General features: G+C 40.7%; 1 protein-coding gene across 6 annotated transcripts in view; it reads left to right on the top strand.

Annotated features, from left to right (window-relative positions):
* The window catches only part of LOC128695392 (nuclear factor of activated T-cells 5-like), a 122,709-nt gene that overhangs the window by 26,751 nt on the left and 82,904 nt on the right, over nucleotides 1-13,054 (top strand). The gene's annotated exons all lie outside the window — the stretch shown is intronic.

The raw sequence follows: 13,054 nt of genomic DNA, 5'->3' as shown, positions 1-13,054 counted from the left end.
TTCTGCTAAAACTGTCTACCCAACTTCCAACTTTGCAGTCGCTGTCTAGTTGAATCCTGCCATATACACAATTTTCCTTGTATGAATCTTTCTCCTGGCTTCGTCTCTGTAGATGCCTTCCTTTCCCACTACATGTAAAATGCTCCAAACTTCAGAGCACCCGTGACTTTACCTGATTCCTTTTTCTTCTCTCTTTTCCCCCTTTTCTCTTTCCTCTTTCTCCTTTGGGTTGTCTTTTTTCTGCCTTGGGTATCTGTTCCTTCATTATTTCCCCCCTGTGTGTTCTTGCTCCTACCCTCTGTGGGCCCCTAGCTCCCTTGCAGTGCTCCTCTTTCTTAGTATTTTTTTTTTGGCTTCACCACTACTACCTTCTACCACCACTACTACCTTTTACCTCCACTACCACCTCCATCACTACTACTATTACTTTCTACTACTATTTCTACTATTACTACTACTATTACTACTACTATTACTACTACTATTACTACTACTACTACTACTACTACTACTACTATTACTACTACTACTATTACTACTACTACTATTACTACTACTATTACTACTATTACTACTAGTACTATTACTACTAGTACTATTACTACTACTATTACTACTACTACTACTATTACTACTACTATTACTACTACTGTTACTACTATTACTACTACTATTACTACTACTGTTACTACTACTATTACTACTACTATTACTACTACTACTATTACTACTATTACTACTATTACTACTACTACTATTACTACTACTATTACTATTACTACTATTACTACTACTATTACTACTATTACTACTACTACTACTGCTGCTTCTGCTCTTAATTCTACTGCTGCTGCTTCTTCCACCTCCTCCTGGCGTATAGATACTCCCTCCTCTCCCTTTCGTTAGTGTGACTAAATGGTCCAAGTTGGACCGAAACGTCGTCGAAATGTATGTAAAACGTCAAACAAGAGGTAAACCAGTCTCCAAGTGAACTTTTTGAGGGAAGGCGGAAGAGTTATGCTCATCAAAATAAAGAAACACTTCTTGGCCAGCAGTATAAACGGGTTCAGTATCATGCGGGGTGAAGGGATTCAAGGAAGTGTTTGCAAGACATGCAGAAGGTGATACTCATTTGTTAATCGTGAGAACAGTAGTAAAATCTGCTTCCACTTGTGCCACATTGCTTTGCTTTCATACTGACTGTTTCTTCTACATGTTCCTGAAATCAGGCAAAAATATCCAACAACATTTGGAAAATTTGGAACAGTCGTTGGCTGCAGAGTGCTTTGGTCCAGAGACATGCATCTTTCATTCGTGCATGCAGTTTGTGGCTGTGACACATCACGCGACCGTTTGACAATGTGGTCGCCCTGACGAAGCCGAAGGAAGAGTAATACTTGCGTAAAGGAGGAAGTAGAAGTCTATTGCCGAGTAGCAACCACGGCTCATGTCCCCTCAGATGGAGACTTAACTTACGACTAGAGCTTTGGTGAGAAGGGTAAGGAAGAAGGATGGGTAAGGATAGAAATATGGGAAAAGGGAGGGGTGGGGGAATGAGGTAGGATATAAAAGGGAAGTGGCCCAACCATTTTGGTGCAATTTAAAAAGTGTGTAATAACAAATTTTTTGGAAGGGGTATAACACTTGCCCATCAGAGTCACACATATAACAAATATATAGGTGCCTGACTGAATTGGTAGTAGATATACAAGTTGCAATTGCGTTGGTGTACAATGGTATAAGCAGCACGCGAAGGATACCATGTACTACTTTATTGGTAACTTTATAAGTCTACAAGTACCTCTTTTGTGCAGGTTCCCACTCTGACGCCAACAGCAGCGGCATTACAATATGACAATGCCTTCGTTTATTTCCAAGTTCAGCAGTTGATGTGCCACTTCGGTGGCAAAATCTCAAAAAAAAAAAAAAAAAAAAAAAAAAAAAAAACCGTGCTCTTGGATTCTGAAAGTAATGGATGGATATTTGTCAGTGGCCGACTTTTATCACGAACAATAGATTTAACACCAGCTCCAGCAGAGTAGTTGCAGTGCGAACTGTGATGCGACATAATGTATGTATCTGAAAAAGAAAAAAAAATGGTTGGCATGGTCGATAGCATATACTGAGTGCATGGGAGCTCGTTGTGCAAACTCATCCTTACCTTGCTTGTATATATAACATGGACGAACTGTGAAATATCATGTTTAATGTAAAAAAATAAAAACACTTCCTCTTATATTTATTTTCTATAACAAACGATGTTATCTGTTCACTTTTAATGTTAACGAATGTTGTGTGTGGTACCATTCATGTTCCTAAGTCTAATTTACCGTGTAATGTACGCTAGCATAATGGCGCTGGATGAATATTTCTACCCTTTATCCCTAAACACTCATTAATTACTTCCGTTTATAATTTGAGAACGTTTTCTCTGTAGGAATGGGACGACACCGAAATTTTGCCAGTACTGATACCTTCAAAATTAATACCCACCGATACTGATACCGATACAGTCAAAATTATCCGAAACCCACCGATACAGATACCTATACTCAGTTTCAGGTCGATACTGATACCATCAAAATTAATCGGTACCACCAATACCGATATACGATGCAACATCCCCCCAATGAAAAGCAGGGGTGTCACTAGCACGTTAAGAGACCATACAATAAGTGTCAGGGGCCCGAGACTGTTCAACTGCCTCCCAGCATACATAAGGGGGATTACCAACAAACCCCTGGCAGTCTTCAAGCTGGCACTGGACAAGCACCTAAAGTCGGTTCCTGACCAGCCGGGCTGTGGCTCGTACGTTGGTTTGCGTGCAGCCAGCAGTAACAGCCTGGTTGATCAGGCTCTGATCCACCAGGAGGCCTGATCACAGACCGGGCCGCGGGGGCGTTGACCCCCGGAACTCTCTCCAGGTAAACTCCAGATACATTGGAACACCCCTACTTTTCTGGTCGGGTTAAAAATTAACGCTGGTGAACTTAAACGCACTTACTGGCATGTACAGATGTCCTTTGGGCAAAGTTACATACACTCTTCCCGATTTTGGTTTCCATGCAATAAATTGAGAGCCGCCTCTTATTGGCGTCAAACTTTTAACATGGTGTAGCCAGTCTTGACAACTGAAAAATGGTATAGTTCACTATCCTATACGTGATTTAGCGTTCAGAATATTGTATTATTTATTATAGTCAGCTATAAGCCTTTTCATAGGAGAATAATTAGTAAGATTTTGGGTAATACAAGTTTATTGATTACCATGATTTAAACATAAAAACTCTGAAAATCAGAGACACAATACCTCTTCTTTATTTTAGATACTGAATGCTTTCTTTTCAACTCCAGAGGAATCACCCGCAATGTTTATATTCTGAACTAACGTGTTAATAGAGGAAATGAAAACTGAAAGAGATAGAACATACCATAAGAAGGGTGTTTGTGGAAGATACGTTGTACTTGTATTTTGTGAGTCTTGCTTTAAGAGTGGTTGTTTATAGCTTGTTTAGAATTATTATCTTGACGTATAATGTAGTCCGTTGATCTCCCAACACGGGTCGTTGAGAGGTCAAGGTTGTGAGCACTGCCTGGGCCATAACACAAGTCTAATAAGACACAATGCTCTCTGAACCCGTGGGTGCTTTATGGCAATTATAAGTTTGGGGAAGGTGAGCTCTAGCTCTTGGGCCCGCCTCTTGATTAACATGAACCAGTTTTATCATTTACGTTTAAACCTTTGTGTTTAGTCTCCGGTAGGGTATTGTATATACATTAGTGGGTCTACAGTTTTTTTTTTTATCTACGACAGACACAGTTTTACCAAAGTTATTGCCTACATGATTGAGAAAACATTATTCAAGATCAGTTTTTTATTAAAACTACGATAGTATGGCAGCTGCATTTACCGTTGCTCGGGAAACTATGCAGTTTAAGAAGGCAGTATTCAAACGTGATATTAGTTGCATAGTAGCTATATAACTGAACCTTAAATTATTTTTTTTACATCCAGTGATGGCGGCTTCACAACTCCAGGAAAATTGCTTTGCGACATCAGGGCTGGAAACCACTGGGTCATTCTAGCTCATTCAACTGCATCACTACTGGAAATGTTTCCATATGCTTGTGTGGCTGTGTTGAGTGTACAGTTTTATGCGTGACATTGTTTTAGATTTCTCCCTGCTTGTCCATGTCCAGGGGAAGAGATTAAAGTCTCACATTCTTTACTTGTAGCTGTCCTCTGGTCAGACACCAGTCTCAAAGCAAACCTTTTGCTTTCTTTTTAACAGATAGGTTAATAACCCAACAAAGACTATCCTCTTTCCATTGGGGTCCTTCAGTCATTTTTCCTAGGATGCGTCCCACACTAGTCGACTAGCACCCTGGTACCCACTTAATGTGGATGGAGCTCCGCACCTTCACTGTGAGCTGAGGGCGCTACCAGTTGAGCCACGAGCAGTACACTCAAGGATTGGTTGCATTATGTGGTAAAATATATCGGAATGAGTTTTCAAGATTTTTCAAGTCAGTCTTATGACTTGTCATATTACTGCCAAATGTTAGAACTAGTTTAGAATGAAGGTAACAACTTCATCTTAATTAACTCTTTCAGAAAGGACCGTATAAAGATTATAATTTTAATGCGGTAAAGACGCTCTGATGTTTGACATTAACTTGCAAATTGTAACACGTAGGTTTTGATGAAGCGAAGCACTGTAGTGATATTGTTCGAGTTATCCCCGGGTGGCCATTTTTTGAATCATTTTTTGGAGTGTTCTTCGGGCAGTGGAGCGACTTCGCAGAGCTACACTGAACACTAACACAGTCTCTGGGGCATCGTGATAACAGTATACTACTTGAAAGGCAGCGCAAGCAAGGTTATGATAAACGTATTTCATTTTATTTTACCTCTACTTTGTTTTGAATGGTTTAACTTCACCTTTAAAATTTGGCTTGATCATATAAAGAGTATAAGTAGCAGAAATTCCGAGTTTTATATACTAAACATTTATATCGTTGAAACCTTGTTTAGAGTATGCGATGCGGTTCTGATAAAAAAAAACTTTTATTTAGGTCTCGTACAAAATTTGAAGCTTTTACAAAGTTTTGAATAGTAAATTATGTAGAATTTAGTCTATAGTAACTCAGTGAAGCTCAATAATGTGACATTTCCATTGGGGTCCTTGTATAGTTTTATTTTTACATAGGCATATATCAATAGACCAGAAACCAGGAGACTTGGTTTGGGCCCGGATCGTGGGAGCTGTGACTCCAGGAAGCGACCACAGGTTACTTACAGGTATAAATGGCATCTTATTCTTTACCCCTTAGTGACGCTAATAAGTCAGCCGGCACAAAAATTGACATATCACATAAAAAAATATGAATATTTTTAACAGGAAATCACTATCCTTCTGCAGCTTCATTAGGTATTCTCTGCTCTATTTATATATTGTTTTATATACAGAGATTTGCCTTAGCAATGATCTGGTAACCCAGACCATTGCTAAGGCAATGTAATAGGTGTTTAAGTCTGGCAACCTACTGCAAAATTGCTCACTTCCCCTGTATATGTTGATAATGGTATAAAATACCGACAAGTTGGTATGGTGCTAAGGGAAGTTGATGATTAAGACACATGTGCAACAGTTGGATATCTATTGTTGAAACGTTTCACCTACACAGTAGGCTTCTTCAGTCAAATACAGAGGCAGCAGGTGTAGTAGTGAAATAAAGATAATGTAATCAGTCCGTCAGCCTTGGAGAAAAATTGAGGTGGTCAGTCCCTCAGCCTGAAGAACTCAGCTCCATGGAGCAAACGGAACTTTCCCTGATAAGAGGTTCCTGAAGCTGGTGAGGGGGCTTTTGCTTATAGGAATGGTATCTGCTCTCCTTTTCCTAGGATCGAACCTGATTGCCTCCCGTGTTCCAGGCACTGTATAACCCCTACGGGTTTAGCACTTCCCTCCTAAATATAATAATAACGTAGAAGGATTTTCTGAACACTGGTTGTCCATAGTCTCGTAATTTTATATACAAAGTTGGGTTTTAGCTGCTTTACATATTATCTTCTACTTAGTATTTCCAGCTTTTGAGGTTTTCCTGGCCTGTATGTCTTCTTGAACTCAGGTCCAGGACGAATCTCATTTTGAGTCATTTTTATTTTCTTTTACTACGGAGTACTATGAAAATTTTATAATAGTTATAGAATCTTGGATGTCTAAATAGAGGAACCTTAACCCGACTTTTTTTTTTCTACTAAATTTAAAAGATTACTGTCAATTGTCACGAATCTCTCCCGTAAAGGTAGACTACTGAACTTACTCACGCTAGTAAGGTGTAAAATAAGAGGAGTGTATAAATGGATATCAATAAATGAGATCAAAATAGTGTGGTAAAAATATCTTAAGACAGAACTCGACAAGGAACTAAAGTGCTGCGTGTATACAGTTGAGTTTCCACAGACTGTTATGTCTTTTTTTTTTTAATTTGCTTTTTTTTTTAAGTTTATATAACCTAATCTGTTATAAACAAATCATTATCTGAAAGTTCACGACAGTCATTAGGAAATTGACATTGGAATTAGCTTAAGAACATGAAGATGTAGTGAAATGAGAATAGGCTGCACAATGATTCTTATTATACAACACTGCTAGACAACAAGGAGCGTGTCATCAACCATGAAATTATGTCTTTTGTTCAGTTGCCCCTCGACTTACTATTAAGATTTTACCAACACTAGTGACCCTATCTTGACAAGCTTTATCTTTTGTGCATAGTTTTAAAATTATATCAAAACTGACTCAAGTCATCGATTACCCAACACTGACATCAGCAGCCCGCAGGATTTCTCATAAATGTGATGTTACCTCATTGGGCTTCCTAAATAGACACTGCTCCCTTCAAGGTGGGGGGAGGGCTGTTCCCTTGATGCTTATGAAGTGCTTTTGATATAAAGAATTAGTGTCCCTTCCTTATATCAAGCCAGGACAAGTCTCCCGCAAATTCCTGATCAGACGGATCATAACTATAATACTATATGGACTAGCGGGCCACTAGCACAAACAGCCTGATTGGCCAGACTATCAATAAAGAAGCCTGGAAAGGGAGTAATGCGAGCAAACACCTAATTATATTAACTGGGTAGTTACAATATACCTAGGGTAGCTACATGAATTATGGTATATCAAGCCCAGGCACATGAAGAAGGGAGTTGGCAAGGTTTAAGCTGATCTAACATCAGCTTCAGCCTGACCTGAACTATCTTAACATGTTTCTCGGCTCTATATGCCGTGATTCGCGTAGCTGCCCTGTGTCTCGTGTTGGTAGCTCCCCTGTGTATAAGGATGAAAAAGAACCAGGACCAATAATTTTCCTGTAGTGGTTATTAATCAATGTCATCGACTAAGATTATTCCACAAAAGAATTCATCAGAACCGTTCATCAAAAGTCAACAACTATCCCTGATTTTAAAGTTCATAATCTACCGGGATTACTCTAGAAAGCTACAGCAGTCCTTGGATTACCTAGGTGTATCCGGGGGGCCCCAGACTATTCAACATCTTACCAGAAGATATCAGAAACACGGCTGGAACAAGTATAAAAGCCTTCAAGAGGAAACTGGACAAGTATCTTTACCAGGTGCCAGATCAACTAGGCTGTGATGGATATGTGGGGCAGCGGGCCTCCAGCACCAACAGCCTGGTTGACCAGGCAAACACCAGACGAGCCTGGCCCTTGGCCAGGTTCCGAGGGTAGTGAAACTCTCGAAACTATCAAAGATATATCTTTAGTTGAGTCTGTGGTTTGGGAAGGGTTTATGGCTGCAAGTCAGAGACGTGTTACCTGCTCAGCAAAAAAAAAAAAAAATAACTCGGTGGGCGATTAAACATGCGATAGAGAACTGCAGTGTTGCATTGCACTTGCCAATCAAAATTGAGGAAGTGACAGATTCAGCAGAATGTGGGTACAAATGCAAATATCTAATCAGCCAGTCGCAGAGTTCCTAAAAGCATGCAGATATGATCATGAGGTTCAGTTGTTCTGACCAAACATCACAGTGGGAGAAGAAATGTGATCTAAGTGACTGTGAAATGAATGCTGTTGCCAGACGGGGATGGTTCAAGTATCTCAGAAACTGCTGATCTGGGATTTTCACGCACACCAGTCTAGCGAAAAAGAAACCTCCAGCGAGTGGCAGTTTTTTGGACGAAAACTCGTTGTTAATCGGAGAAGTCACAGGTGAATTACCATACTGATTCAGGCTGACCAGAAGGCATTTCGAAAGTGGCATGCAGTAGAGCATTACTGAACATAACACGTCGAACCTTGACAGGATGGAGTACAACAGCAGGAAACCACACTGGGTTCTACTCTTGTTAGCTAGAAACAAGAAACAGACTACAGTGGGCACAGGCTCACCAAAACTGGACAGTTGAAGATAAAAAAAAAAAAAGTCGCCCGGTCTGTTGAATTGCAGTTTCTGCTGTGACATGCAGATGATAGGGTTAAAATTTGGCATAATTTTTGGGATGTGGTGGAACGGGAGATTCATAGCATGAATATGCAGCCAACAAATCAATAGCAATTGCGTACATGGCCCAAAATCTGAGGAGTGTTTCCAGCACCTTGTTGAATCCATGTATGAAGAATTCAGGCTGTACCTAATAAGTTCACTCAGCTTGCACCTACTGAGTTGTACTCGCCCAATTATTGATTGACGAGGGTTGGGTTGCATATCTGCTCCTGGTCCAGCTTTTAACCCTTTACCATGCAGGCCAGTATATTTATTGGCCTACCCAGTAAAGGGTTAAGGCTGCATGATACCGGCCCTTTTAAAATACTGCATGATATTTTCTGAATTACCAGCTTGTAAGTATGAGAGTTGTTTTCACTCAAAATTGAGGCTACACTTTTTCACAGTGCACTGCATCTTCCACTTTTTCGGACCTTGACATTAACTTTTTCAAATCTTTCTGAAGTTCAATGGTATCAGATCTCTACCTAATTAATTATTTGACCTATTTTTGTGTCGGCGAATTGACTTTTTGCTTTAATGACCCTTAGGAAATTTAAAAGTAGACCATGAGAAACACCCAAAGCAGATCCTTGAAGAAAGCCATTTGTGGCTGGTTCCCAATCTAACTTCATTCATTCAAACTGCTCACTGTTGGTTAACTATGCCTCGATCCATCAGCGAACTTTGCCTCCAATACAGTGTGCTGCCACTTGCTCTAACAGACACATCTGTGGGACTCTTATCAAAAGTTTTACTGAAGTTCAGGTAATATATTTTTTTTATCTTGGTCATCTGCCTCAAATGTTATTAAAAAGTCATAAAACAGTAAACTAGGCTAGGATGGTCTCTTGTTAATCAGTGTTGCGACTCCTAAAATGTGTCGGGTATTTATCTATATTGCGTAAGTTTCGCCAGCACACCAGGAGCTGTGATTCGACCCCAGCTGTGATTCGACCACATATAGGTGAATACAGATATGATTTTAATAATGGAGACAGTTGTTGACTATAATATTTCTGTAGTATTACATACGTGATATTACAATTTATAGTCATTTCTCCCTTGCTATGCTGACGTCACGGGCTAGCTGAGGGAGCCCGTGACGCCAGCATAGCAAGGGACTATAAATTTACTATCCTGGAGGTTACCTGGAGGTTATTCCGGGGATCAACGCCCCCGCGGCCCGGTCCAAGACCAGGCCTCCCGATGGATCAGGGCCTGATCAACTAGGCTGTTACTGCTGGCCGCACGCAGTCCAACGTACGAGCCACAGCCCGGCTGATCCGGCACTGACTTTAGGTATCTGTCCAGCTCTCTCTTGAAGGCAGCCAGGGGTTTATTGGCAATTCCCCCAATGCTTGATGGGAGGCTCTTGAACAGTTTTGGGCCCCGGACACTTATGGTGTTTTCCCTTAGTGTACCAATGGCGCCCCTACTTTTTATTGGGGGCATTTTGCATCGCCTGCCCAGTCTTTTACTTTCGTAGGGAGTGATTTCTGTGTGCAGATTTGGGACCATTCCTTCCAAGATTTTCCAAGTGTAGATTATGATATATCCCTCCCTCCTGCGTTCCAACGAGTACAAGTCAAGTGCTTCCAAGCGTTCCCAGTAGTTAAGGTGCTTGACAGAACTTATACGTGCAGTAAAGGATCTCTGTACACTCTCTAGATCTGCGATTTCACCTGCTTTGAATGGAGATGTTAATGTACAGCAGTATTCCAGCCTAGAGAGAACAAGTGATTTGAAAAGGATCATCATGGGCTTGGCATCTCTCGTTTTGAAAGTTCTCATTATCCATCCTATCATTTTCTTTGCACGTGCGATCGTGGCACTGTTGTGATCCTTGAAAGTGAGATCCTCAGACATTACTACTCCCAGGTCCCTTACATTATTTTTCCGCTCTATTGTATGGCCGGAGTCAGTAGTATACTCTGTTCTAGTTATTATCTCCTCCAGTTTTCCGTAACGGAGTAGTTGGAATTTGTCCTCATTGAACATCATATTGTTTACCGTTGCCCACTGGAAAACTTGTGTAATACTACACAAGTATTACATTGTTAACACTGGAAGAAATAGAGAGGTAATTTAGAGGTGTTCAGTCCCTCATCCTTGATAGGTATTAATCTCCCCCCGCCTGGATTGAACGTGTTCTGTCCTCCCCTTTCTCCTGGCCTTGAATGAAGGTGGTCAGTGCCCCCTACAACAGAGGCACGAGGACGGAGACTTGTATACTGGAGCCACTTTTTCGTTTGACTGAAGAAACCTATTGAATTGTGCGAAACATTCGGCACTATACCCAAGTGTTGCACTTATTTTATTCGTCAATATATACTCATCAAGGTGACTTCTAGTGTAATTGCATCCGCTATTATCGCTTCGGATCATTTCTCCTAGCAAGCCCTGCCCATTCTTTTGTGTCACCTCCATAGCACCACTACTTCCACCTCTTTGGTTACATTGTACGTCTCCTTTTCCATTTATGTATTATAGGTGGACGAAACTTTTCTTAAAGATCCCCAGGTGTTGCACAAAGTCTTTCTTATTCACCATCTTGTCGGCATTATATATCTCTTGTCTAGTTACATCTAAGCATCTATGGCTGTTGAGGTTAGTGAAGAGGTCTTCACTCACCCCTGGTGTTAAACTTATTGTTGGCAACTCTGCATATTCCCGTCAAGCAAAACAAAGCCTTACAAAGCAACTTGGATCACGCTATCAGTGCTTGGATGTTTGAGAACGTAAATGTTTGCCACTGTTGAATGTTTATCATGTTACTCCGACGATATCAGCTTAAGCAAGACGTCCTATCTCAGTGTGTATATATTATGGAGGAGCCGGTACATAGTGACTCCATCTGAATAGTGTAGGGATACTGTATAGGGTGAGAGGCGTAGGCTTATTGCTAAGACGTCTGACTTAACTGTAGGCCTACTGAGAATTGTACTAATGTGGTAACTACAATTGTTTTTCTCTTATGATTTCTGCTGCTGATCTGCATTTACATTACCTTGGTTTGCTTTCCAACACTCTGCTAGCAGTTAACTAGTCTTGCTCTCTCCTTATCAATGTAACTTGTTACCTCTTTCAATAACAAGTTCTTGATATTATAGTGCAGGTGACCAGTAAGTGGTCCAGCACCTCTTTCCCTATGATTCAGGTGGGAGTGGCAGGTCGCACCAGCCACATCTGATGCCAGGCGTCGCCACTTTGTCTCCGCCTATAGGTTCTTTGCCTCGGTCCAGCTTCGGGAAGCTGCTCGCTTTCTTGTTTTGTTAGTGCCTTTCGTAATAGTTTTCTAAACAGTAACTTAGTATATAATGTTAATCGAATGGACGAATGGTTGGTTTATATTTAGAAATGTAATTAGAAAATCTGAATCATGAGAAATTGGAAATAGCGTGTCATTCCAGCCGGAGAAAAACCCGTTTTGTTTTACTTAAAACAACTTTTTGCTGGGGGTTTAGGGAACGTAAGGGAATTATTGGATGTTATCAGGTCTTGCTGACACTTGCCATTGTGCTTAGAACCATGTGTAAGAGTGCAACATTTTGGGTACTTATGTCATAAAGAGAAACTGCATCAGCATCCCAGAACGTAAATCTGACTTGCTAAACGCGAATCTTTTTTGTCCAAGCCAAGAGTTATCCCGCCTGTTCATTTAAAAGCCTAATCCTACCTGTGTAAGGTTATTAACATTTTCCTGAGACAAGACCCTTACAGCAGTCTTCTAACATCCAGGTACGTCAAAAATCAAATCAAAATATATTTCTAAGAAGCGTATATATACGCTCCTTGTAGGTTTAGCGCTTCTTGATTATAGTAATAAGAATAATATACGTTACAATTATTGAAAAATTAATTTTGATTACAGGCTCAATAAAACTGACAATTTATTTGATAAAATTGCATGTTCAAAAGAAAGCCACTAAATATACAAAGCATTGTGGACAAACTACTTACTTGGAGGGTGTTCCGGGGGTCAACGCCCCCGCGGCCCAGTCCTTGACCAGGCCTTCTTGTGGATCAGGGCCTGATCAACCAAGCTGTTACTATTGGCGACACGTAGTCCAACGTACGAACCACAGCCCGGCTGATCGGGTGCTTACTTCAGGTAATTGTCCAGCTCCCTCTTGAATCCAGCCATGAGTCTATTGGTACTTTCCCTTATGCATGGTGGGAGGCTGTTGAACAGTCTTGGGCCCCGGACACTTAATGTATTTTCTCTTAGTGTACTCACGTCACCCCTACTTTTCATAGGGAGTATATTGCACCGTCTGCCTGGTGTTTTGCTACTTAATTCTAGTCTTTATCATATAACTAGGCATTGTGGAGTAGTATAGCATTAGTAGTTCATCGTAGTAACGGATGCACAAGCAACAATTGGAAACTTTTACATTAAGACTGATGCCTGCACAGTAGCTTATTAATTCTGACAAATCATGACTGGTGGTAACAGTTTATATGCAGACAAGAGGAACATGGTCAGGTGTTAACATAAGAAATTAAGCACAAATTTAGGTGAGCATGGGCAGT

The sequence above is a fragment of the Cherax quadricarinatus genome, chromosome 50 (assembly GCF_038502225.1).
Source record: "Cherax quadricarinatus isolate ZL_2023a chromosome 50, ASM3850222v1, whole genome shotgun sequence".
Taxonomy (NCBI): Eukaryota; Metazoa; Arthropoda; class Malacostraca; order Decapoda; family Parastacidae; genus Cherax; species Cherax quadricarinatus.
Note: the sequence above shows the minus strand (reverse complement) of the source record. Positions and strands in the feature narration are given on the sequence as shown.